Below are 25,137 nucleotides of genomic sequence, written 5' to 3'. Positions count from 1 at the left end.
GTTCAGTGGGTCCAGGTGGTTGAGTATCAGAGTATTCCATCTCATTTCCCTTTGGGGTTGCTGTAGGTGATCTGGAAGTCTGGTTTTGAGACTTATTTGTTTTCTCATTTCAACTGAGGTGGGGGGCTGTTAGCGCCTGCACGGATTACCTCCTCTGAGCTAGGTGAGGTGGGATAGGGGCCAGGAGCAGCGGTAGAGATGGTGACCCAAAAGCCCTTTCCTGTGGGCTGGGAGCAGCGGGAGGGATGGTGGCCAGGAAACCCCTTCCTCTGGACCAGGAGCAGTGGGACAGTGGCTCAGAAGCCCCTTCCTCTGGGCTGGGAGCGGTGGGAGGGATGGTGGCCCGGACGCCCCTTCCTCTGAGCCAGGAGCAGCAGGTCAGAAGGTGGCCCAAAAGCCCTTTCCTCTGGGCTGGGAGCAGCGGGAGGGATGGTGACTGGGAAGCCCCTTCCTGTGGACCAGGAGCTGTGGGACGATGGCTCAGAAGCCCCTACCTCTGGGCCAGGAACAGTGGGACTCAGTACCTTGGTCTGGTGGTCTGGTGTCCTCTGGGTCTTTGTAGTGTGGAATCAGGTGGCTGCCTGTCTGCAGCGGGGTGATTCAGTGTCTTCTGCATGACTCAGGATCTTGGTAGGGCGTGCATAGACCTGCCTGTCTGCAGTGGGCTGATTTGCCATGTGTTCCGCAAGACTGGGGACCTCGGTATGGTTTCGAGATTCCAGTTGTTGATTCTTTCTTCTAGTTCCTGTGCTACTGAGGTTTTGTTCATGAAGTCTTTTCCTATGCCAATGTCTTCCAGAGTTCTATCTAACTTATCTTCCAGCAAGTTTAATGTTTCTGTTTTAATATTTAGATCTTTAATCCATTTTGATCTTAGTTTAGTGCATGGTGATAGTTATGTGTTTTAATCTTTGGCAGGTTGAAATCCAGTTTTTCCAACACCATTTATTAAATAGGCTGTCTTTCATCCAATGATGGTGGTTGGCACCTTTGTCAAAGTTGAGGTGGCTGAGTATGTCTGGAGTTGTTTCTGTATCTTCTAATCTATTCCACTGATCCTCAGGTCTGTTCTTTTGCCAGTACCATCCTGTTTTTATAACAGTAGCTCTGTAGTATAGTTTCAAGTTGGGGATAGTGATACCCCCAGCCTTGTCTCTGTTGCTTAGAATTGCTTTTGCTATTCTAGGTCTCTTCTGGTTGCAAATGAATTTTTGGATTGTTTTCTCTAGTTCTGTGAAGTATATTATTGGAATTTCAATCTCCATTGCATTGAATCTATATAGAAATTTTGGAAGTATGGCCATTTTCACTATACTGGTTCTTCCTACCCAGGAACAAAGGGTGTCTTTCCATTTTCTTATATCCTCCTCAATCTCCTTTTTCAGAGTGCTGTAGTTTTCAGTGTAGAGGTCTTTTGATTCCTTTGTTAGATTGATTCCTAGGCATTTCATTTTTTTGGATCAGCAACATATATTTTGCTATGCTTTCTTTCATATGAACTCTCAGACATGCATTCTGATATTAACATGCAGTTTATTCTCCCGTGAACCTGGTGGTACAGTGCTTGTTTAGCAGAAGATGTAAGGTAGTAATATCTTTGCTACTTGGATCTACTGTGTGCTTCACACTGCTTATTCCATCACATTTTACAGGGGTGCATACTTCTTTTTTCTGTAGCCTTCTTGCGTTTCATACTTTGTACGTGTTTGAAGAAGTAAGACTTTATCATTTACACAGAAAGACATGAATACTTTAAAAACATTAGTAAATGCTCACTAACCATTTATAGGTTGATACTGCTTCTCTATATCTCTAATGCTCTTGAATGTTTTGTTAGTCATGAACTATATGGGAAACATAAGTATTTTCCCCATCTGTGAAAGACACAGCAGTCACCTATCTAGTAGTCATTTTTTCATTATTCCTTACTGACAGACCCATGATTATGTTCACCATTCTATGAATGTCCATGCACTTCTGGAGAAGTGGTTCTAGGTCAGAAGCTTGATTGGTCATAACCAACCAGTGGCTTCATTTGCCATGACAATTTACCGGTTGTGCCATGATCATGAGATATAATCCCCGCCAATGAAATGTTAGGAAAAGTCTGGAAAGAATGTTTCACATTTGTGAAACAAAAAAGAAACAGCTATTTCTTTCTCTCCTTCTTGGCATTGTGGTCCTTATGTGATTCCTGGACCTGAGTTAGCCATCTGAGGACCTTGAGAGAACAAGCCTAAAAGAAATCAAAATTCTGAAGAAGTAAAAAAGACATAGAAATAATCTGTATCTTTGAGGATCCACTTGCTTTCCCAGCTCTTCCCTGGAATTATACAAATTCCATGTGTTTTGTTATATAACATGTATTTATTGCTTATTTCAATTGCTATAATTTCTGTTGTATGTAGACAAAGTATACACTAACTCCCATACCTTTCTTTAAAGATGTTGTGATTTCAAAATATAATAAATGTTATGACTAAGATTAAATCAACTCAATTTTAAACTTCAAAGATACATAGTTTTACTTCAATCACTTGGTATTTGTGTGATACAGAGACTACTGGCTTGCCATCAGCTTTTGCTTCCTAAAATGTATGGAAAATAAACAACAACACGCTCGATCTCTTTCATTGCCATATCTGTGCCATTATTTTTTGTTTCCAACTATATGTATATAATCTTGTGCACTCTTTGAATTGTGTCCTCTTAAAGAATTGCAGCACCAATATCAGAGATCCAGGTCTGTTGTTTCTAGCTTTGAGGTGATTGGGCTGCATGCTTTCAATTTCTTTTATAGGAGATCACATTCCTTGAGAACAGAGCTGAAAACATGACTCCATGCTCATCTCACACACACTTATCATGACTGCCTCTTAACAGGACCTTGTCAGCTGAGAAAGTGGGGTGACCATCTTTCTCATCTTATGGAGGACCTAGAAATGAAGCTAAATTGGATAAAGACTTTGGATAAAGGCTATCCTTTGGATAGACTTGAGCTGGTAAATTCAGCTGTCCCTGAAGCTCAATCTGCTCACGAGAGTTTTTTCAGATAGTTACTGTGATAGGCAGAATAAAAGCTCTTCAAGGATGTCCACACCCTAAATCCCAGATCTATGAACATGTTACATTGCATAGCAAAAAGGACACTGCACATGTATTCAAAATTATGAACCTTAAAAGAGAGATATTATCTTGAAATTTTTGATGTACCTAAGCTAACTACATGAGCCCTTAAAAGCAGAGAAACTTCTCTGAATCGAGTCAGAAAGTTTATATGGAAGAAAGGACAAGTTACATAAATTCTCAATACATGAGAAAGATTTAAGATTCCTGAGGTGTAGCTGACCACATACAAGAACTGGAAAGAAAAGTGTCTAAAGGTTAATGGTGGCCACTAGCTAACAACCATCAAAAACCAAGAACCTCTTTTCCACACAGCAAGGAATATTCTGCCAAGTACAACCAGATTCAGCTGTGAAGGGATTCTCATGCAGACCCTCTGACCCAGTCCACTTTCACCCCCGAAATGAGACCTTGATTTTGGCCTTGTGAACCTGCAGCAGAGAGACCAGTCAAGACAATCTAGCTTTCTGACCTCTAGCAAGGCAACATAATATACATTGCTTTGAACTGCTGAGATTTTGGTAATCTACTATATCAGCCATGGCTGTTCAGAACAAAAGCATGTCTTCCTAAATACATCATTTTTAGGCTCAAGTATATTGCAATATTGGGAGAAAGTATTGAATTTTCTTTTAAGTATGATCATCATTTTGGAGAAAAACAATTTTATTCTGAAATACATTTGGGTTTTTAGAATGTCGTGGCTAGTTTTATTTGCCTCTTGATAGACAAGCAGGTGCTTCAGAGCCAGTGCAATGCTCCAGGTTGAACATAAACGAACTATAGAAGGTCAAAGGTGGAAGGTAGAAGGTCGAAGGTGCAAGGTCGAAGCTATAGAAGGTCAAAATAGGGAGTTCTGGTTTGCCTGAGCAAGGGAGGACTGGGCTTCTCCAAGGGGAGACATGACTTTTCAGCCCATTTGGGTGACTTTGGAGAGAAGATTTTAAAGACTGAGCTCAGGGATGGAAGACTGGATCTGTAACCTCAAAGCTGAAGAAAATAAAGGAGATAGGTGGAAAAAAACAGAAGCTGTGTTAAGTTAGCTTAAAAAGTAGCAGGACAAGGAGTCGGTGGCCAGAGAAGCCCCCTGAGACTTCAAGCCAGGATTTTGATTGGGGCCAGTCACACAGACATGCAGAACCCATGTGATGCACCTGAGCAGCATCTCTGACTTCAACCCCAGGAGCAAAACTAGGTTTTCACTACAAATCACATAGCTAATCAAACTGGTGCCTTGTGGCTCAAGGCTTCGGGCACACAAAAACACAATTATAAGGCAAAATATTCTAAGGGGTCAAAGACTGTCTCAACAGCTAGCCAAGCTTTCCTTGGGAATATGCCAGGTTTGAGGAACCTAAACCTGTGGAGTTAACTCTTTACCACACAGGATGCTTTTCATCATAGCCTATGGCCAGTTAGGTTATATTCAGAGTGATGTAACAAGCAAGTTCACATTCTCTAACTGCAGCAGGAGACATTGCAGCAAGAAATCTCTTTGATTGAACCATGAACTGACAGAGAAAGTTCTTGTCTATGCAGAGAAACAGAAGCAGAGAGAGTGAAGCCAACTGGAGCCATGGGGATGTAAACAAAAATCTGAAAGCCTGGATTCATAACCTCAGAGCTGAAGAAAATAAAGAAGATACTTGTAATAAATTGAAGCTATGTCAAGTTAGCATAAAAAGTGGAAAAACAACTTCTTAGGCTGGAGTCTGTCGTTTGCCTGTTACCAGGAGCCAGGAGCTCAGTTTATGAAATGCTTTAGATGCCTATGAAAGCTCAAAGAATGGCTTCAATGTTTATGGGCACTAAACTCACTCAGTAATCCTTCATGTAATAGGCGTATGGCACAGAGACCCAATCAGCTGCTCACAGGTAAAGGAGACCAGTATAAGGCTCCGGACTGAGCCCTGCTGGTCACCCACAGCCTGAGAGGATGCTGAGCTTGTGAATCTGCCAAACATCAGTAGATTCTGAAGCCTTCAAAAGTCCTGAGGGTTTGCCTCATGTCGTTTCCATTAACTTCTACTCTATAAGAAAAAAAATGCTTATTTTTCAATCAGACCTATGCCCTTTTTAAAGATAAACCATCCTGCGTTGTTCACCTAAAAGAGTAGAGAGAATGCAATGTTCTCCCTCCATTGAAAAACAATATTTTTCTATCACTATGTTGGTTAAAGTAGCACTAGATTTCATCTTGGAAATATCTAGTGCCTTGAAAAAAATCACTCACAATGCTTAAAGTTTAGGGGGGTACAGAGAGAGAGAGACAGAGAGAGACAGAGAGACAGAGACAGAAAGACAGAGAGAGAGTCAGGGAGACAGAGAGATTGATATTGACTAAAATGACTTTGGGGAAATTCATGAAGGATCACAAAGGGCCACTTGATTATCATATACTGACTTAATACCAGAGCTATAACAATGAACACACCTGTTTCTATAATCCTCAAGAAATTCACCGTGTATTGGGAATGGTGAGAATAGGTAGATAACACATAATTAAAACAAATTTAATAAGCACTATGGTAGTGGGCACAAAACTGTTATATGGAAACAAAGATATCTTGGTATTTTCCTTGTTTACAATAATGCATTTCAGTGCACACAGTTAACAAGTTATCTGGGGTTTCCTCTCAAGTTCTGGGTTCTGGAGTCCTGACAGCTGAAAAAAGACCAGGCTGAGGAATTCTTGAACATGTCTGCACTTTGTGGGAACCAAAGAGCACCCAGAAGTGCAGCAACTGAGAAAATTGCCCCTTTAGGAAGGATACAATTATTACCATGATTCAAATGTCTCAGCCAATACAGTACTTCCCCACCACTGCAATGTAAGTTCTGCTCTCACATTTAGCCTTTAAGTTTAACATGTGTTAGAGACATTCACATTTTATGATAGAGTGCAGTGAGTATGAAGAAAATGTAGGAACATTCCCTCTGGGTTAGCATGCACTTCTGAGTCACAGATATATGTGCAAAAATATACCTCTAAAAGTTTCTCTAATTTAATATAGCTCTGATGATGATTTTAGCTGGTGATACAAAATGAAATTTTGTTAACTGTAATTTTTGTCAAACGTAATTTTGTTCAAACTTATGTAAAGATGCATGTAAACTTGATCAATTCTGAATTTTTAAAAGCTTTTGCCAGACTTATACTCAGTGACATTATGACTTTTCCCTTCTCCTTCCTTCAGTGTGTTGAGGACTCTAAGTCTAGAAAGGAGTGTGGTGGGGTTGTGTAGTTGGATTCCAGGAGAAGGCCTGCTCCTAGTCCCTCTCTGGATCCTTTAGTATCAGTTGAGGTGTAAATCATCTCTTTGGTCCTCATTTTCCTGTTGCCCCTAGTCAAATCTGAGGTCCATATATTCTGCATTTCCCTGATTAATGCCTCAAAATAATATCCTAATATAGGAAGTATAGACCCAAAATATTAACTTACCATTAGGACTTGACCCTTTGTTTTGTGAGAGCCCCTCTCATTTCCTAGTCATCTTGAGAAGTACCACCCATGAGGACTGAGACATTCTTTCTCCACAAAATGTGTGATGCTTTGGTGGCCTTTCATCAATACACAGCAGCTGTAGATCTGTAGAGCAGAAGTACATTGAGTCTACCTGCCAACTAGGGAAGAACTAAAAGAATTCCACATAAAGATACACCAAACTAAAAGAATTGGGACATGCACTTAGAGGAATTAATCTGCACAGAAGATTTAAATTTAAGCTAAACTAGAAGACACATATTCCAAATTCTACCCTTTCTGGTGGCTAGACAGATAAGATTTATTTTCAGATGTGATTTTTTTTCCTTAGATCAAGGGTTTGCACATTTGTCTTGCAAATAAATAGCTTTGTGGCCATATTCTGTCACAAGTACTCAGCTCTGCCTTTGAAATATAAAAACATCCATAGACAATACATAAATAGATGCAAATGACTACATTCCTACAAAACACTGATAAACATGGGGACTAGATTTGTCCCCAAAACTGTTGTTTATAGACTCTTCCTCTAGATTAGAAAGCAGTCTTTTCCCAGTTTTTGTCCTGTTGTAGCAAACTGATTAAATGTATGAGGGAATTGCCTGTTTTGGACATCTCCCATGGTCAAGGTCAGCCTTCATCTCTTGTGATGCCTTGGATGCTCACTGGTCAAAATGTTCAGGACACAGGAGGCACCCTCATTCTTTTTCAAGAAATGGTGAAATTTCTTCTCCTACTTCTACAAATGATGACATATTTTGTGCCTCTCTTGGCAAGTGTCTGTTGTCAAGGACAAATCTGAGACATATGGGCTTCTTCTCAGTGGGAAAGTAGCAGACACTGGTATTGACAGCAAGAACATTCTCAAGAAAACAGACCGGATTCGAAGCATGACACATTCAGATGTTGTGCTGTAGTCTTAAGTTGACATTTTAAAATCAGTGTTCTCTGTAGATAACTTAAAATATATAGCACCCAAGAATTTCCTGAATCGTATTATTTCATGCTAATTATATGTTGCCATTTGGTTGCTTCTTTTCACAGGGTCTAAAAATTGAGATCAATTATTGTTTCCTTAACCCTAAGGACTGACCTGTGGCATCCTCTGAATTTCATTTCCCAGGCTTTGTTCCCTCCAATTGCTATTGCTCTTATTAACATCTGAGAGGACATGTAAAATATATATTTCCATTACATGTATCCATCCTGAAGATATACCTGTTCACAAATGAATTTGCAAACAATTGGTTTCCTTGTCCCAGTCAATTATCAGTAGAACTACAAGTGCTAAAGACTTCAAGGCACTTCAATGCCAACATTTTATTAATCGGATATACTGATGCTTTGAACTTGGGACAACATGAAAAGTTTCTTATTTTCTTCATTGTGATCCAAACTAAAGCAAAGTTTAATTAAAGTTTCATTAAAGACAGATCTTTTGTAGTTCTGGGAAGCATCTTTTTCTTTGAGCTAAATATGTTTTAGAATGGCATGCTTTCATCTCAAGTTTTTAATATTTTGCTGAAGGAAGAAAGGGAATAGACACACCATTAATGAGGTGTGATGTGGCTCAGCCAAGAGGATAAAGCACCAGGTGTTCTATCAATTCTCATCCAGGCTGAATATACTGCAGTGCAACACCTATAAGCTTGCCTGACTGACAGTCTCTTAACATGTTGCCACCCAAGCGACCCCTAATAGGGTGCTACTCCTTTAATCAGGCTTCCCACTGCATTCCCATCTCTTTAAATATTGTTCTTTCACATAAACATTTTTGATTCCAGTTCTTGTCCCATCTTCCTCCCTTTAGTTCCTACATCATCCCCCTCCTTTCCCCTTCCTCCATCTCCTGTAAACAAGCCCACTATGCTAGTGTTATTCTCCTTTGAAATATTACATAACTCTTCTAACTTTCAGTGTCTTTTACATATATTATTTTTTCTCTTTAACCTCTGAAATTATGGTGTTATTTCTTACAAAAGGAATTTCAGCATTTAGCATATAATTAGGATGGAGGTTGTATGAAAAAGACACATAATGAGAAGTAAGTGGACAAATAAAATGTACCTATTTTCTTAGGTTGGATTCCCTGAGAAACAGACCGTGGGACAGAAATGTGCATACAGGAAGATTATAGAAGAGTGCCTAGCATTTGTGAGAGTATAAGAGAGCCAGGACTCAGCGAAGGGAGAAGGTGAATTGCAAGACATCTGTTACTGAAGCTTCAGAAGATTCACAGGAACACCAGGAACTGAGATAACACTTTAGAGATACATCTATTACCTAACCTGTCCTTCACCAAAGAAAGAGGTCATTCCCTTGGTCTTCTTTGGGGAACAGCAATTCCTGGCATTCTCTCTCTTACTTGAAGACTATGTTAACATTAAAATCTATTCCACTTCCACCTCCCAGCCAATAGACTTATACCCTAGATTAAGTCACTGTATAACACAGCTAGTATTCTGTGAACCTATTAAGGAAAGAAAAAGACTACCCCCAAAGGAGCTATAGGAACCAGCCAGCATGTCTTAGAAAGGTTTGAATAGTGAGAGTAGTTGATTAAGGAAGCTAGATCATAAGACTGGATAGAGAGAATTTATATGGGAGTCCTCTCTTGAGATGCAGAGGATTTAATATCCTGGAAAATCCCCCAGCAGATGATTGAACTAACAACTAGAATTGCTTACAAACCATGGGAAAATAACAACCCACTCTAAGTATTCCAGAAACGTCAATTGTCTTGGCAGATGATGAAGAAAGAAATTGAAAAATTTAAGGAAGTGGTCATGCTAGAGTAGATATATAAGGCAAGAAGACTCCCAAAGTGGTTATGTCTCATGGAATGAACATAAGGAATGTACTTGTAAGAAGGACACAGATATCAATTAAAAGCTCAGTTGTGGCTCTTCTATTAGGCTGACACTAGGAAAGATCATCATAGAATAATAGGACTCTGAAACAATAAGACCACGTGGCTATGCTTATATGCAGGAAGCCAGGCATAAACAATTATCTTAAGGAGTCACAAGTTCAGAGTAACAGATAAGAGGACCTAACTTGCACAGCATTATGGAGATACATCACTAAATGCAAAATGTATGAATAGCTGACATAGGTACTACTTTGCTTGAAAATGGCAAAGATCAATGGCCCAGAGGTTTAGGGCTCTTCTCCTAAGAAAGAGTCTGTCATCCAATTTCTGACTCAGAGTAATATTCAGATACAGCACCAGAGAAAAGACCTGTAATACTACAGGAAGTATACATTGTGCTGAAGCCTTCTGACCTTTCTTGTCAAACATACATTCATTTACTCAGGCAACTGCATACTTACAGGAAAATACAAATGTTTCTAGGAATGGTAGAGTTAGACTTAGGGACCAACTTGATGCTGATATCTCAAGAAGAAAAGAAAGTCATAATGGCTCCTTTGTTAGAGTAGAATACTTTGGGAGCCAGGTAATAAGCACAGTCTGTACCAACATCTGGTTATAGTGGGTTATATTTTGTTGATTGACTTATTAAGCAGTCATATTTCTAGTCCTCGAATGTACAGTTAAGATTGATGTATTCCATAGTTGGTTCAATTCCCACATTGAGCCTTCTCCAGGTCTCTGACTTTATATAATCAAAAAAGATGAGGCTCATCCAGATATCCTATAGAATGCAAGGATCCACTACATCAATTATATGTTAACCTTGACAGTTACTTTAGAAGTGGTTAAAGACCTTAGCAGGACCTTTAGCTTGAGAGTTGAGAAAATATGAATTAAATTTTACAAAGAACTGTAGATCAACTATACCAATAAAAACTGGGATTCCCGGTGGTCAGGGGGCATGATGAGAAATCTCCTCCAAAGTAAAAGACGATTTTCTGCATTTTTTACCTTCCACAACAAAGAAGGAAGCACAATATTGGGTGAGACTCTTTGCATTGGAGGCAGAATATTTCTGGAAGGACTCTGACTTTTCTTGTGGTGGGTAATATGAAATTCTACCAGATCGAGTGACCCCATCCTTATCCATCCAATCAGCAGAGTGCTCTGTAGTAGGTCTGGATTGTTACAAACAGCCCTGCTCCTTGGGAAATTGACCCAGGAGACAGTTTTGATTAAAAGTATCAGTGTTGATTTAAAAAATGCTATTTGGGGCTTATAATAAATCCCAGTAGCATCTTAACACATCCCCTGGGTTTCTGCAGAGCATTATGTGCCTCTTGAGAAGTGACTCCTGGTCTACTGTTGGACTAGTAGAAGCGGAAGGCCTGACCAAGTTACCATGCACTGGAACTACTCCTTATTCTTTGGATCCCCTTCCCCCAAACCAGCTGGCCAGCAGCTATCAGGAGATGAAAGTGGGACATCAAGTCTGAGCATGAGCAGAACAGGAGAAGCAGGAAAATCTGCATGAGCAGGTAACTGGGAGAATTCTCCTCTGAAGACTATAGAATAAAATGATTGCCCAAACAATGCCTTTCAATGTCCTTACATTATTTTTTAAATACCGGACTGATCATGATAATGTCTGGGTTCCACTGTACAGTCTGAAGACCATCTACTTAACCTAGATCCAGTCCAAATTTCAGCCTTCACCTTGGAGTCTTCTCAAATTTTTCTGTCTGCTATACCTGTGTAACCAGCAGTGAAGCCCACAATTCTCCTTAAATTAGTCCTATAAAATGAATATCACAGGACCTGATATGAACAAGCGTTTTCCTATCAAATAAGTTTAGAAAAATATTATAGCCCTCTTATACATTCGTGACTTAAAAGTGACACTTGAAAAGCATCTTAAAGGATAGACAGCAATTTTCTAAATCAAGAAATAGGGAAAACTTGAAGAAAGTATGGAAGGGTGAAAGACCCTTATGTATCTGAACTTTATTAAATCACCCAATATGACAAAATGAGAAGACAAGAATAAGCAATTCTATTTTCAAATAAAATCAGAAATCATTTAGGAGCAGATTTTGACAAATTTTGCATGTCAATTTTTAAAAGTTGATTTCAATCCTAGAGGCAGCTAAAAGCAAATGGAAATGAAGAATTTGTTGCTATTGCTGTAGTTAAGGAATCTGCCCCTTAGCAGTGCCATAGTGTGGGAGTGGAAGGAGTAGGTGCTGTGAGCTAGTTAATTGGCTGTTACAATAACAATAACACAAAAGGTAAAAATGAGATCTAGCAATAAAAATTAGACATAGATAATTTCAGTTTAAGTGACATTTTGCAGTCTTCCTTTAGCTCATCCTGTCTTCTGACTTCTCACTAAGATATATGTCAGAGAAAAAGACAAATTCTCAACAAAACCAAAAACTCAGTTGGATAACAATTTATTTCCTGAATACTGAAGTGACTTTTACTAACTGTGAAGCTATTAGGGCTGGATTAAGAAAACAATCAGTTGCTTGCCCATGTTTTGTGTCCTAACACAGATCAGCCCTCCTGCCTCCAGAAACATTAGAAAGCCCTCCATCTTTTTCATCTTTTCTCAATTTCTCCCTGCAGTTTCACAACCCTAGAGATGTCTAATTAGAGAACCCAGCATGTATGCTTTTATTTCATTCACTGATCTTTTTTTTTGTTCTCAAAGTACCCTTAATTCTTTACTTCTACTCACCAAGTCATACAGTTGGACACACATAGCAACAGTTCATCTTCAAATGGAAGTGGAATACAAGTGACTGGGCTTGAGCAGGTCCAGAAGGTACAAGTAAGTTACATGAAGAAGTAGCCTGAATGCCTATGGCTCCTACTCCTTCTATGCACTCCAACAAGAACCTATGGTCTCATAAGGTGCACCAGGGGATCACTTTATAGAGGATGAGAGGACTAGGGCTTAGCTTACAGATGATTTTGTACAGTATGCAGGTACCACCCAAAAGTAGGCAACTGGAGCATATATCCCTTTTCCAGGACATCTCTAAAGGACAGTGATGAAAAGAAATCTTCAGTGGGTAGAAATCTGGGCAGTGACCTGGTTATACACTTTTCTTGGATATAAAAATGGCCATATGTGTGACTATATACTGATTCATGGACTGTAGCTAATGGTCTGGCTGGATGGTCAGGGACTTGGAAGAAACATCCAGAAAATTGGTAACAAAGACATTTGAGGAAGAGTTATGTTGATAGATGTCACCATATGGGTGAAGAATGTGAAAATATTTTTGCCCCATGTAATAGGAGCACCAAAAGGTGCTCAGCAGAAGAATTCTTTAGTAATCAAGTGGATAGGATAATCCATTCTGTGGATAGTAGTCAACTTCTTTCTTTAGCTCCCTCTGTCATCACCCAAAGGAGTCAGGAAATATGTGCTCATGGTGGCAGGGATAGAGGTTACACATGGGCTCAGTAACATAGATTTCTACTCACCAAGGTGGATCTGGCTACAGCCACTGCTGAATGCCTGCTCTGCCAGCCAGCACCAAAGATGGACACCAAGTCCCTAAAATAGTACCACTCCCAGGGGTGATTAGCTTGAAACTGGGTGGCAAGTTGATCATATTGGATCACTGTCATCATGGGAGGGGGAGCACTTTGTCCTTACAGAAATTAACACTTATTTTAGGTATGAATTTGCCCTTCCTGCACATAATACTTCTGCCAAAACCATCATCTGTGGACTTACATAATGTTTCACCCAGTGTCATAGTATTCCTATAAGGATTGCTTTTGTCCAAGGAACGCACTTCATGGCCAAAGAATGAGGCAGTGCACTCATGCTCATGGAATTCACACTGATCTTAACCATGTGTCCCATCATCTAGAAACAGCTGGATTATTAAAAGGGTGGAATGGCCTCTTGAAGATGCAATTACAGCACAAGTTAAATAACAATACCTTTCCAGGGTGAGGTAAGGTTCTTCAGAAGACTGTATACACTCTGAATCATCATCCAATATATGATGTTATTTTTCTCACAGTATTCATGGCTCCAGGAATCAAAGGGAATGATGCCACTCACATTACCCGTAGTAACTTATTAGCAAAATTTTCCTTCCTGTTCCCATGATCTTATGTTCTGCTGGCCTAGAAATCTTATTTTCAGAGAGGGTAAGAATTCTACCAAGAGGATCTCTTCCCTTACTCTGTTTCCCAGCTTCTGTGAACTTACCAGCTTTGCTCTACTATCCCCTTCTGCCAAAGGTTTGTACCTTGGAGCCAGCCAACCATGTACTGAATCTCCTAAAACTATGACCAAAATTAAACTTTTCCTCATTTAATCTGTGGGTGTCATATATTATGTCTCAATGACAGAAATGTTACCAAATACAGTCCCCAACTTTGTCACCGTTTCTAAAACAATTTGAAGTCATCAGAGTATTAAAGGCAGAAAGTAAAGAAATAGAAGAAATAATGATGGAATATAGGATCATGTTTTGTCTTCGTCTGTTTTATGCTCTTTAATAGATTATCACAGACTGGCTAATACATAATGAAAAGAAATTTATCTGGTTAATAATGCTGGCATCTAGAAAGCCCACAGTTATGGGACTACAGCTGGCAAGGGCCTTCTTGCCACATGATGACACAACAGAAGGCATTACACAGCAAGAAATTGCTGGGGCTGGGGATTTAGCTCAGTGGTTTTGCCGCCTGCTGCGCAAGCGCAAGGACCCGAGTTCGATCCCCAGTACCAAAAAACAAGAAAGAAAGAAAGAAAAAAAAAAGAAATTACTGAGCTCACTTTTAGAACAGACTCACCCTGGAGATGAAGTTACTCCATGATAATGACACTAAGCCTTTTATGAGGGCTGAACTTTTATGACCTAATCACATTTAAATTTCTACTTATCAATGCTGTTGCATTGAAAATTAAATTTCCAACATAAATTTGGAGGGACACATTCAAATAAAGCAGTAGTCTAATCTTGGTTCATATAGATAAAATACTATAACATAAGGCAAACAGCTCAGTTACAATACATGATGAAGACTATCATTTTCTATGTTCATGGTATTAGTGAGCTAGAGAGTAATAATATTAAAAGAAATCACAGCTAAACATAACAGAGCTGAACTAGATAATTGCCTGTCCAATTCTGGGAAAGAATAGCATATTTCAGCATGCCATTGAACTGCAAAAATATAAAACACCTAAGGGAATCATTAATAATATAGCAAATTCTATATTCAAAGACACACATTCAAATGTATAGAAAATATCATTGATAGTTAATGTGAGTCAGGTCACAATTTAGAACAACAGGAAAAAAATTAATCTAGTTACTTACAAATAGTCTAAGTCACTTGGTCATTTAGATTGCAGTGAGTTCTTAGTTATTTCAGCTTTAAACTTAGACAAGTTCAGGATCTTCTCTCTCCCTTCCTTCTGAGGTTTACACAGGGCACAGCTCAGTGGAAAGCAGGTCACCATGCCTTCCTCTTCGTCCACAGAGCTTACAGCAAGGGAATTATATAAACATTTCACCAATATTGTTGATCATGAGTATGTCTGTTTTTTGCCTGTGTGAATCTGTCCATGCTAAAATCCACTAAGCTAACTATACCTCTCACTGAGCCATTGCAGGCCTTTGCCGTAGTTTGTGAGAACTTTGAAGGACTCATCACTACACCCTTGCTATCCTGACCACATGAGGAAACATATGGTTGCTCCTCAAACCTCATTAAGACGTGGCTCACTGAGGGTGTCCAGTCATCTGCTGTATTTATTTTCCCTGTGGCAGGATGGGGAATTATTGGGACTTGCTACTCTAGAATATTCTCATCTTTATCTCCAATCCTACTTTGCATCTATCACCTGACGCCTCCTGTCATAAGATAATGCTGGGCATCAAGTCAAGTCTGCTTTCTAGTCTGCTTCCCCCAGAGCAGTTCTTATCTAGTAGAGAATGGGTAGGAAATGGATTGTCTGAAAGCACAGTCTACTTCTTCTTCTTGACTAATGGAAACATTTCCAAAATTAAATGCTAAAGAAGGTTGGTTTTTCTCTTGTTAATCCATAAGCAGACTGAAATTTCCTCTTATTTTTCTGTCTTAGTTACTTTTTTCTCATTGCTGAGACAAAATACCCAACATCCAAAGTTAAAGGGGGAATGTTTATTTTTCCTTTGAGCTAAAGGTTTAGCTCACAGTTTGTAGAAGTTTCAGTCCATTAGGTGTCTGGCTCCAAGGTGGAGTAGCACATGGCAGAGGCAATTGTTCATGGTGGACTGAAGGTAGCAAAGCAACAAGGCAACCTTAACAGTGTCTCTCTTCCCCCTTTTTCTTATGCAGACTACCAGGATTAGTATGGTGCCAAACCAATCAGTGTACTGGTTTAGTAATTACACGTCCTTAATCCTAGCATCACACACTCTAGATTCAGCCACCTCTGAAAAAGCCACCTATGACTGCATGAAGCTTTGGGGGGACATCTAGACTCAAATCATAATAATTTATTTTTGGAAAATAAACTCTCTACAAATGTGTCATTTAAATAATTTTATAAAATAACCAAACAGTATATTTACAGTAAAAGTCACAGATCAAAATAGACGAAGGAACAAATGGATGGGGTGAGAAGAGGGAAGAAACCACCAGGTATTTAAAATTAAAACAAATGATTTTTTAAATTTAATATTGTAGATCACTGAGGGGAGATGAAGGTAAGGCTCAGAGATATTAATAAATTTTCTTACTAATCATACAAAGCTAAGATTCAGGAGAACTTGAATTTGAAATAATATCAATCTCAAATAAAATTTGTGTTATTAAAAGGCATTCCGTACTAAGTCCTTGATTAAGACCAAATATATCATCTAACAGATCCTGTTTAGGAGTAGGAATTTTCGATTGAGCTAAGGAAAAGGAAATTAGTATTAAATGTTTATGTACTTTACTAAAACTCAAAGCAAATATTTTTAATGATATTGATCAAAGATCTCTCATATATCCAGATAAAACTACAGAAACACTAATCCTAGATTTACACAGAATGAAATTGAATATGAGCATTAAATAGTCACAAAAAATGCTAAAATTCCTAATAAAATTTACAGCTCACAATGAAGAGTATTATTGCATGTATCTAGATGTCCCCCCAAAGCCTCATGCACCCATAGGTAGGAGTTTGGGGAGGTGGCTGGATCTAAGGTGTGTGATGCTGGGATTAAATTGGGTGGTAGTGGGATTAAGTTTTGTGATGCTGGTATTAAGGTTGTGTGATTACTAAATTAGTCCACTGACTTATTTAGTGTAGTTCTGGGTGTAGATAATGGAAAGGCCCACACTTTGTATGGGTGGCACCACAGGTATGGCTGGTAGCCTAGATGAGACAAAAGGGAGTGACTTCTGCTGCTTCTGCTGGTCCTGCTTGCATGCTCACTGTTTTTGCTGTCTCCTGCCTGCTTGCCATGGACCGTTTCTCCTCTGCAATGCCCCTCTATTGTGCCCCTATCTTGGAGCTAGCCAGGTACAGATTGAAACTTCTACAAATACAACCCATAGGCTGAAATAAACCTCTGCTCCTTTAACTCTGGGTGTTGGACATTTTGTATCAGCAATGAGAAAAGTAAAACAGAGAACTTATGTAAGTCTATAAACTCCATTTGTCAAATAAGCAAATATTCCAAACATATAACATAAAGCTGAAAAGACATGAAATAATTTGTAGAAATGCAATTATTCTTACATATTTGGAGATGAGTGATATTCCAGATGCCAGTTGGCTTAGATCAATATATAATCACATGTTCCCTCACATGGATAGAGCATAAAAATATAAGAGGCTCCAATAACCCATGCCTTTCTGAATGATTCTTTTGTCTTGGGATTTTGTAAGGGCCCTGTTATCAGATGCGTGTTGGTGGGGTGAGTTCCTGGACTCTGATAGCAAAGTTAGCTGAAACATACCTCTCCATTATGGGCTCATCTCCCTACAGTGAACCTTTAGAAAGGTACTATCAAAAATATCTTTTACAAAGAGAGAGAGTTGAGAATTCATTGAGCCTCTGGAACAAACATGTGACTATTTCATTGTCTTTTTCCTAACAAATAGTTTTATAAATATGAAATTTATCTTTATTTTTTTTTTGAGATAATACTGGAGTTTGAGCTCGGTGCCTTGTCTATCGTCCATGCTAGGTAAGTGCTCTACAACTAGACTACATTCCCAGGCTCTTCCCAAATATGAAATTTGATCAGAAACTTGTTTTTATTGTATACTCCTCCCCACCATCAAGATACTTGAAATAAGGTTCATAGTACTTACCTATTTCTTTCTACAAAAGAATGCACTATCAATGATAAGGAACACAATAATGGAAAGTAAATTAATTGGATCTGGTCCATTAACTACAGGCTATTTATTTCCACACTGGTCAGAAGTGATACTATGATGAGAAATTGCATGTTCAATTCTGGAATATTTTTCATAAAAACAAAAGATTTCTATTTGGAATCACAACACTCTTTCACTTGGATATTGAATAATTTACAGTATCCAGATTTTTTTAGGGTTACTGATTAGTCATAAGAACATTTTTAAATTATTAGTAGTTACTCTATACTTCATTATATGTTATTTTATATAAAGATTATGTTTCACATTTAGCAAGTCCATAATCATTTTTCTCATGTGACTAAATCATCCTTCCAACATAGTTCCAAATTTTGCTGTAATTGGTGATATTTTGGAAAGTTTCTTTAAAAGACCATTGCCATCTACTTTGTAAAGTTTTGAGACCCCCCACCAATCTTTGAATATTGGCTCAGTAGTGATACCATTTGTTAGACTATAATTTACATATTAAAAGTAGTATTTGATCAAATTTTAAGGTGAGGTTATTTTTTCACGTTTCATCTGCACCCTGTGTAAAACATCAATTTTATTTCTTGTTTGTTCTAATCAAAGTCTCTTAAAAACTTGCTTTTTTAGCAACTGTTCATACCAAACACAGTTCCTTTTTCTGAAATGACCTTGAGGAACCCTTTGTTAGTAGGCATTTTGTGACTAAGGTTCGATTACAGATGGGGCTGGCTGATGGCTGAAGTTTGAGCAGACCCAGCTGGTTGTTACAGATGTGGGTCACAGCACGCTACTTCTGACCAAATGTTCATTTTGTAGACACTGCTGAAATCTTGCACTGATGGAAGTGCCTTTGACTTTGAACAAAATGTACACAAGTGCCTCTTCAATGAGGATGCTATAGCAGTGAACAAAAACCTACCACCCAACATTTCTATGTTTATAAAAGGTAGAATTATAACTAATATTTAAATTGAAAGGCTAAACCTTCTGTAATAATATAATAATCACATTAAGCAGGATTGCAGTCATTTTTTTCAGAAGTTTCAAGATACTTAACATCTGTAGAGAAAAGAATAAGAATTTTGTGTATCAACCCCAATTTTATGAACCCTTCCTAGTAATTATGAAGTTAGTGATGCATTCTGAAAGCACACTCTTTCAGTGTTGCAGGTTAAAAAGCAAAGAGGAGACAAGAAAGCATAAAAGCAAAGGCCATGGTGTCTTTTTCCTTTTCTGACCCTTTAGCCATTTTATGTCTCCTCTTCTAGACTATGACAACATCCTGTTCATAGCTTATATTTCACTACCTCCATCAAAGAAAGGAATATAAACTGAGAGATCACTTTTTGTTCTTTCCAAATATGCTCTACCTGCTCAACCCCAACTCAGTAAATTGTTCCTACCTCCTTTCAATTGCTCAGGCCACAGACCTTGGAAACATCCTTGACTCTTGTCTTGCTCTTCCTCCCCACATATAGCTGCTCAGCATATGGTGCTGGCTCAAATTACAAAATATATCTACAATTTGTCTGTACATTGGCCAGATCCACTGTCACCTCTTGTCAGAGCAGCCTGCTGGCCTTTCTGCTTCTGTCCTGGTTACCACCTTTTCTCAAAAGAGCAGACAGTATGTCTTTTAAAATGAAAGTCAGTCATTCTTCTACTCAAAATCATCCAAAGTGAAAGTAAAACTCCTATCAATAGGTTGCAGGACCCTACATAATCTGGGCCTGTTTCTTTTCTGCCCTTGTTTCCTACTTGCCTACCTCGATTCCACTCTGTTTCAACCACACTGGTATTCTTGATTTTCCTTTTATATGACAGATACATTCCTGCATCAGAAACCCTTTGCAGGATTTTCCCATTTCCTGGTCTTCCATATAACTACAGTATACCACTTCGCCTATTTAAGTGTTTGCTAAAATGTCATCTTCTGCATGTAGGTATCTTAACTACGTTCTCTTTCCCTTCTACTCCCTTTCTCTCTTTCATACATAAATGTTGTCCCTTGTCCACTCTTCCACCTTCTGTATACACAAATTAGCTTTAAATTTTGTTTAAAGTTTTCTTCCTCCACTCAGTTTGTGAGTTCCATGAAGGTGAAGAATTTTGTCTGCTTAGATATTTAGTGTCTGGATTGTTGCTTGGAATGAAGTATGTACTCAGTTGTTAAAGTATTAATAAATGCTATACAGAGACTTTCCTCAAATTATCCACTGATCAAGCATACTTATCTTCCAGGTTTCTTGGATCTACACATAACTGGACAAAACTACTGCATACTCAGCAACCCAAGAGAATAGTACTTTCCATCATTTAATTTAAAATATTGGTAATGTAAGACACATCATGAAATGTTTACCTATCAATACTTTTGCAGATATCTGATGTAGTATTTATCATCTTAAACTCTAATTAACTGTATTTGATTTTTAATTTTTGTTTCTGAATTCTTTAAGCCCCAAATCTTACAACAATTTCCTGTGTACTCCTGCAAATTTGAGAGATTTCACATTTTTCCATTTTTGCTTCATAAAATGGTAGACTCTCAACTATATTTCTACATTCTCATTTCTAGTCCTTATCTCCCCAAAGGGAACTACTGTCCTAAAGTTAGAATATTTTCTATCTAGACATAATTAAATATTTTTACCATATGTAGCCATGAAATATATAGTAACTAGGAAAGTTTTTTGCTCATCCTATATATGTGGGCTTTGATGAATTGCTCTATTCATTCAGTGTCATGCCTCGAGCTTACCCTGACTAAAACACTTTAATTACTTTCAGCTATTCCCCTGGATGAATTCTCAGCACTTGATTCCCTTGTTCTTCCATCAATAAATAATTGTGTTCTTTCCAGTTTTTAACATAGAATATATGCTAAAATGATCCTCCTTATATGATCTATTATGTACCTGTGTTGGGTTTCCCGACATTGGATTTATCAAAAAGAGGAATTACTGAGTACTGTGATTTACATACCTTTAATAAGATAAGAATTGTCAAATATATCTCATATATATATATATATATATATATTTATATATATAGCTATAAATTCCTGTCAGCAATTACACACTTTCACTTTTGTCAGTCAGATCAATATGAAATATTTTCTTATTTTAGTTTGTATTGAGAATCAGTAAACATGAGCAAGTCTTGGTTCAATTATTGGCATATCCAGGCATCTTCTTCTATAAATTACCTCTTCATATAATTTCCACTTTTCCATTGATTTATAGGAATTGTTTATGCATTATGAATAGTAAGTCACTCTAAGTTAGTTGATCACAAATAACTCCTTCCAGACTGTGACTTGTCTTTAAACTTGGTTCATAGTGATTTTTTGTCCCGAAATGTTTTAATTTAATTTTTAGTGCCAAATAATCTTTTCCGTAGATTATTACTTTATGTATCTTGTTTAAAAATTTTTAATTAATATCATAAATATGTTATACTTAATAAATATGTATAAGTCTTGGTTCAAAATGGAGAACTGAATTTTATCTTCTATGCCATATTCTAATATTTTTTTCTGATACAGAATTTTCCTCTTTTTGTCACCTGAAGAGTGGCATCTATATCTACAAAGCATTTATCATTTATAATTTTTAAGAGCTTTCTCTCACTAGTAATACTTTCAGAGTTAAATTTAGAAAAATTCAGCATTAAAGGAAATAGATAAAAGTAAGAATTAACCGAATTTGTTAGTGGGAAAACTCAGTTCACCATAAATTTGCTTCCTATAGGAAGTACTGTGCATGTGTATTTTGAATTTACTTTTTGTATGATTTACTGACTAGGCTAATAATATTCAAATAAAAATAACAAAGTCTATCAAAAGTTACCAGGTGTGCATTTTTATTTATAAGCTTGAAAAGATGGTTTGCAATTGATAAGAATATGGACTAAATTTATTACAATCTTCTGTGTCCTAAATTTATACCAACTTTGGAACAAAGCAACAGAGTAAAACAAAAACAAAATAAGGCAACTGTATAAATACATTTTTCAATTTATTAATGTAAACTAACAACTGTTTGGTCAAGCAGTGTCTGACGATACCTTTATTTCTTCCATTCAGTAGTTGCTAGACCAGAAAAGACCTTCATACGGGTCACATTATTGCCTAATTAATTTAGCATTAAAGCATGACAGGGTATGTTTTAGTGTCTATTAATGCACGCCTTGGGGGTCTTCAAATGCTTCAAGAATATATTAAATAGCCCAGCAAAGCATGCCCTGGAGTCATCTACTGTCGTTATAATATGGTTATTTAATTTGGAATTTTATCTTTAAACCTAATTTTTCAATGACTTTGCACTCTATGTTCTTCCACCACATAAAGTAGTTCTTGCAATTAGAGTCTCCTTATGAATTTATGGGAGGGTGAGTCGGCAGGACCATTTAACCTCCATATTGGGTATGTGTTATATATTTACAAATTTGTTGCATAAATATACCAGAATAATAAAGGAAGCCTTTCCCTACTATATAAATGTTTTTATAAAAATTGTCTGATGAGTAGTCATTTTATATTTGGTAAAACTGAGTTTTCTGTCATCAATAATATTTGCTGTGTCTGTTGCTCCTGGCTTCCATAATACAAATAATATGAATATACATATTGTAAATTGACTCTCTTTTTCTTTCTAACACGCTAACTGTGATTGAATAATGGAGTGTGGTATAATCTAAACAGGTATAAAAGCATAGGCAGGAGATATCTGATGAATCAAAATGTCCCCTCCAATCCACTGTTGGTGCTTGTCAGAAGCAGCAGCTTCTGACTTACCTGCCTCCCACCCCACCAACTTTGCTCAGGTTGTCCATTTGGGGCTGGAATTGACCTTACCTGAGGTCTTCATCTTTGAAGAAGAAGCTTGTTCATCCTAGTCACAACTTTATCCATACTCATTGACTCCTGACCTGCATTAGAAGGTAGCCATAAATAGACTGTGGCATCAGTGTAGGTGGAGGGTTGGAAATGGTTTGCTGAAGAGATGACTAGGTGGAGATTTAGATCACAAGCCCACTTAATTCATTTGTTTGTCCTATGCAGAAACCATACCAGTTGGTAACAATGCCAGTGATTGACGATGTTATTACACGTGTAGGCAAATCAACACAGGCTCCGGTAACTGTGATATCCCTTTAAGCTAGTAAATTCTTTCTACTTCATTTTCTTTTTTGTAAAAAACAAAAAGTAATAATCAAAGAGTACTAGAACCCATTTCTATTTTCCAGATCGACTGATGTTTACCTTTCATCAGCTAGCCGCAAGACTGCATCTACTTTGATGTGCTCACAGGACCTAGACAGTGGAGAGTACTCTAGAAGCTATTAAAGGCAACATGGCTGCCAGAAGAGCAGAAAACAGATTACACTAAGACACAGAGTTCTGGGACCTTAGCAATGTTCCTGGACTCTGCTGATCTAGGGTATGTCAAAAAAAGACCTTTTAAAGTGAAAGCTAGTGTGCTATATCTTATATTACCTATTTGTAAGACATACAAAGAAATAAAAGAATGCTTGGTAGACTTCTTTGACTTTTGGGAACAACTAATACTTGATAGATGAGAAGAGTTTGTGAAAGGCTTCCAACTAGTCCTGGGTGCAGCAAACAAGGAGACCATTGTCTTTTATGGACTGATGTTAACAGTCTTAACAGTGATGTTAAGAGTGTTTGTAGCAGATTAGGAAGCTATTTGAACTCCTGGAAAGACACAATCAGAGAATGGCAGGAAAGACACAATGATTTTGGAGCAAATCCATGCCCTTTCACCTGCTAACTCTTCTTTTTAAAAGCAGCTCCTGGCTTTGTCCAATATACTTGTAGGTCGTATGCCTGGTCATAGGACAACATTTGACCATGTAACTGAAGATACCCATTTTCACTTTCCTAAGGAAGCTACAAATTACAAAGCCAGGAACACTTAGTCTCTCATTACAAATTATATCTAAAGCCCTAGCCTAAAAGCACAGAAGAGTCGTTTGAACCCTCTGTTGGGAATACCTCTCTCATTTTGCCATCCTTGCTTCAGTCAGTGCCTATAGATTTCATTAGTAGTTTTAGCCTGGAGGAGATGTCATTTAAACACAGATCACAGAAAATGCTGTACAATCTGTTAATATCTGCCAGAAGTAAATTGGTGTGACATTTGTAGCTGTAGAAGTCTGAAAAATACTGGAAAGGGTAATATTCAATGCTGGTCATGATTCCAAGTGTTGTATCTCATTGCCCACTTTCTCTGTAAAAAGAGATCCCTAAAGGTACTTCACTGATATAGAAGCATCCACTAATTGTGTAGTTGTGGAATGAACAAAATTTCTCATATGGTTTAGGTAGGGGATTGTTTCATGATGAAGGTTAAGAGTTATCTGAATGAACTTCTCAGAATTGAAAAATATGTGTTCTCCATGTGTGAATGATTATGACAGGGCTCCATTGTGGAGAATATTTCAATACTCAGGGAGACAGAATGTTGTACTGGATGGAGGTTAGTCAGTCTCCTTGTCTGGTAAGGAAGTTACCTCAATGCTTTTAAAAGTGGTCATGAGCAATGTGACCATGGTGTAAGGAATACAATTTTCATAGGCTTGCTAACGTATGCATACTCTGCCAGGGCTAACCTGATTATCATTTCTCATAGGAACCAGTTTCCTGGCAATAGTGGCTAAGATCTCATATGGTCCCACACCTTAGGTGAGTCAGGCAGACATATGCTGATATTTTGAATATATTTAATTTTTCTTTTGAAATAAAAAATTATTCCCTTTTCTTGTTTGCCACACTTCTGTCAATACTCCCTCCTGTGGGCTTATTAAATATTTATCCACCATGATACATTAAGTATATGACCTTACTAAAAGGTAAATTGTCTGTTGAAACCTTAATCTCCATAATCATTGGAGGATCTCATGATCTTGGCATCTGTCCTATTGAATTTGCTGTAGAATAAACTAATAGGTAATATTTTATGATCTTTTTCTCATGCCATAAAACATGAGTCTGGGAAACCTGGGGACAAAACTGAGAGAGGCTTCTTCACTCCTGTAGTAGATGACCTATGTAACATATTTCTGCTCCACCTCTCCCTTTCTATAGACTCTCTGAGTTTGAAGATTTTAGGACCCAATATATGAATGTTTCCACCAGAAAACATGACATTTGTTCCCCTGAATTAGCAGTTGAGAGAGCTCTTGGCTATTTTAGATACTGCAGGCCACTGAATAAATCAGCAAAACTATGAGTCCTTATGCTTACTGGGTTAT

This window comes from Heterocephalus glaber, unplaced genomic scaffold (genome assembly GCF_053883595.1).
Source record: "Heterocephalus glaber isolate CG9 unplaced genomic scaffold, H.glaber_assembly_v1.0 deba00001463, whole genome shotgun sequence".
Lineage (NCBI taxonomy): Eukaryota > Metazoa > Chordata > Mammalia > Rodentia > Bathyergidae > Heterocephalus > Heterocephalus glaber.
Note: the sequence above shows the minus strand (reverse complement) of the source record.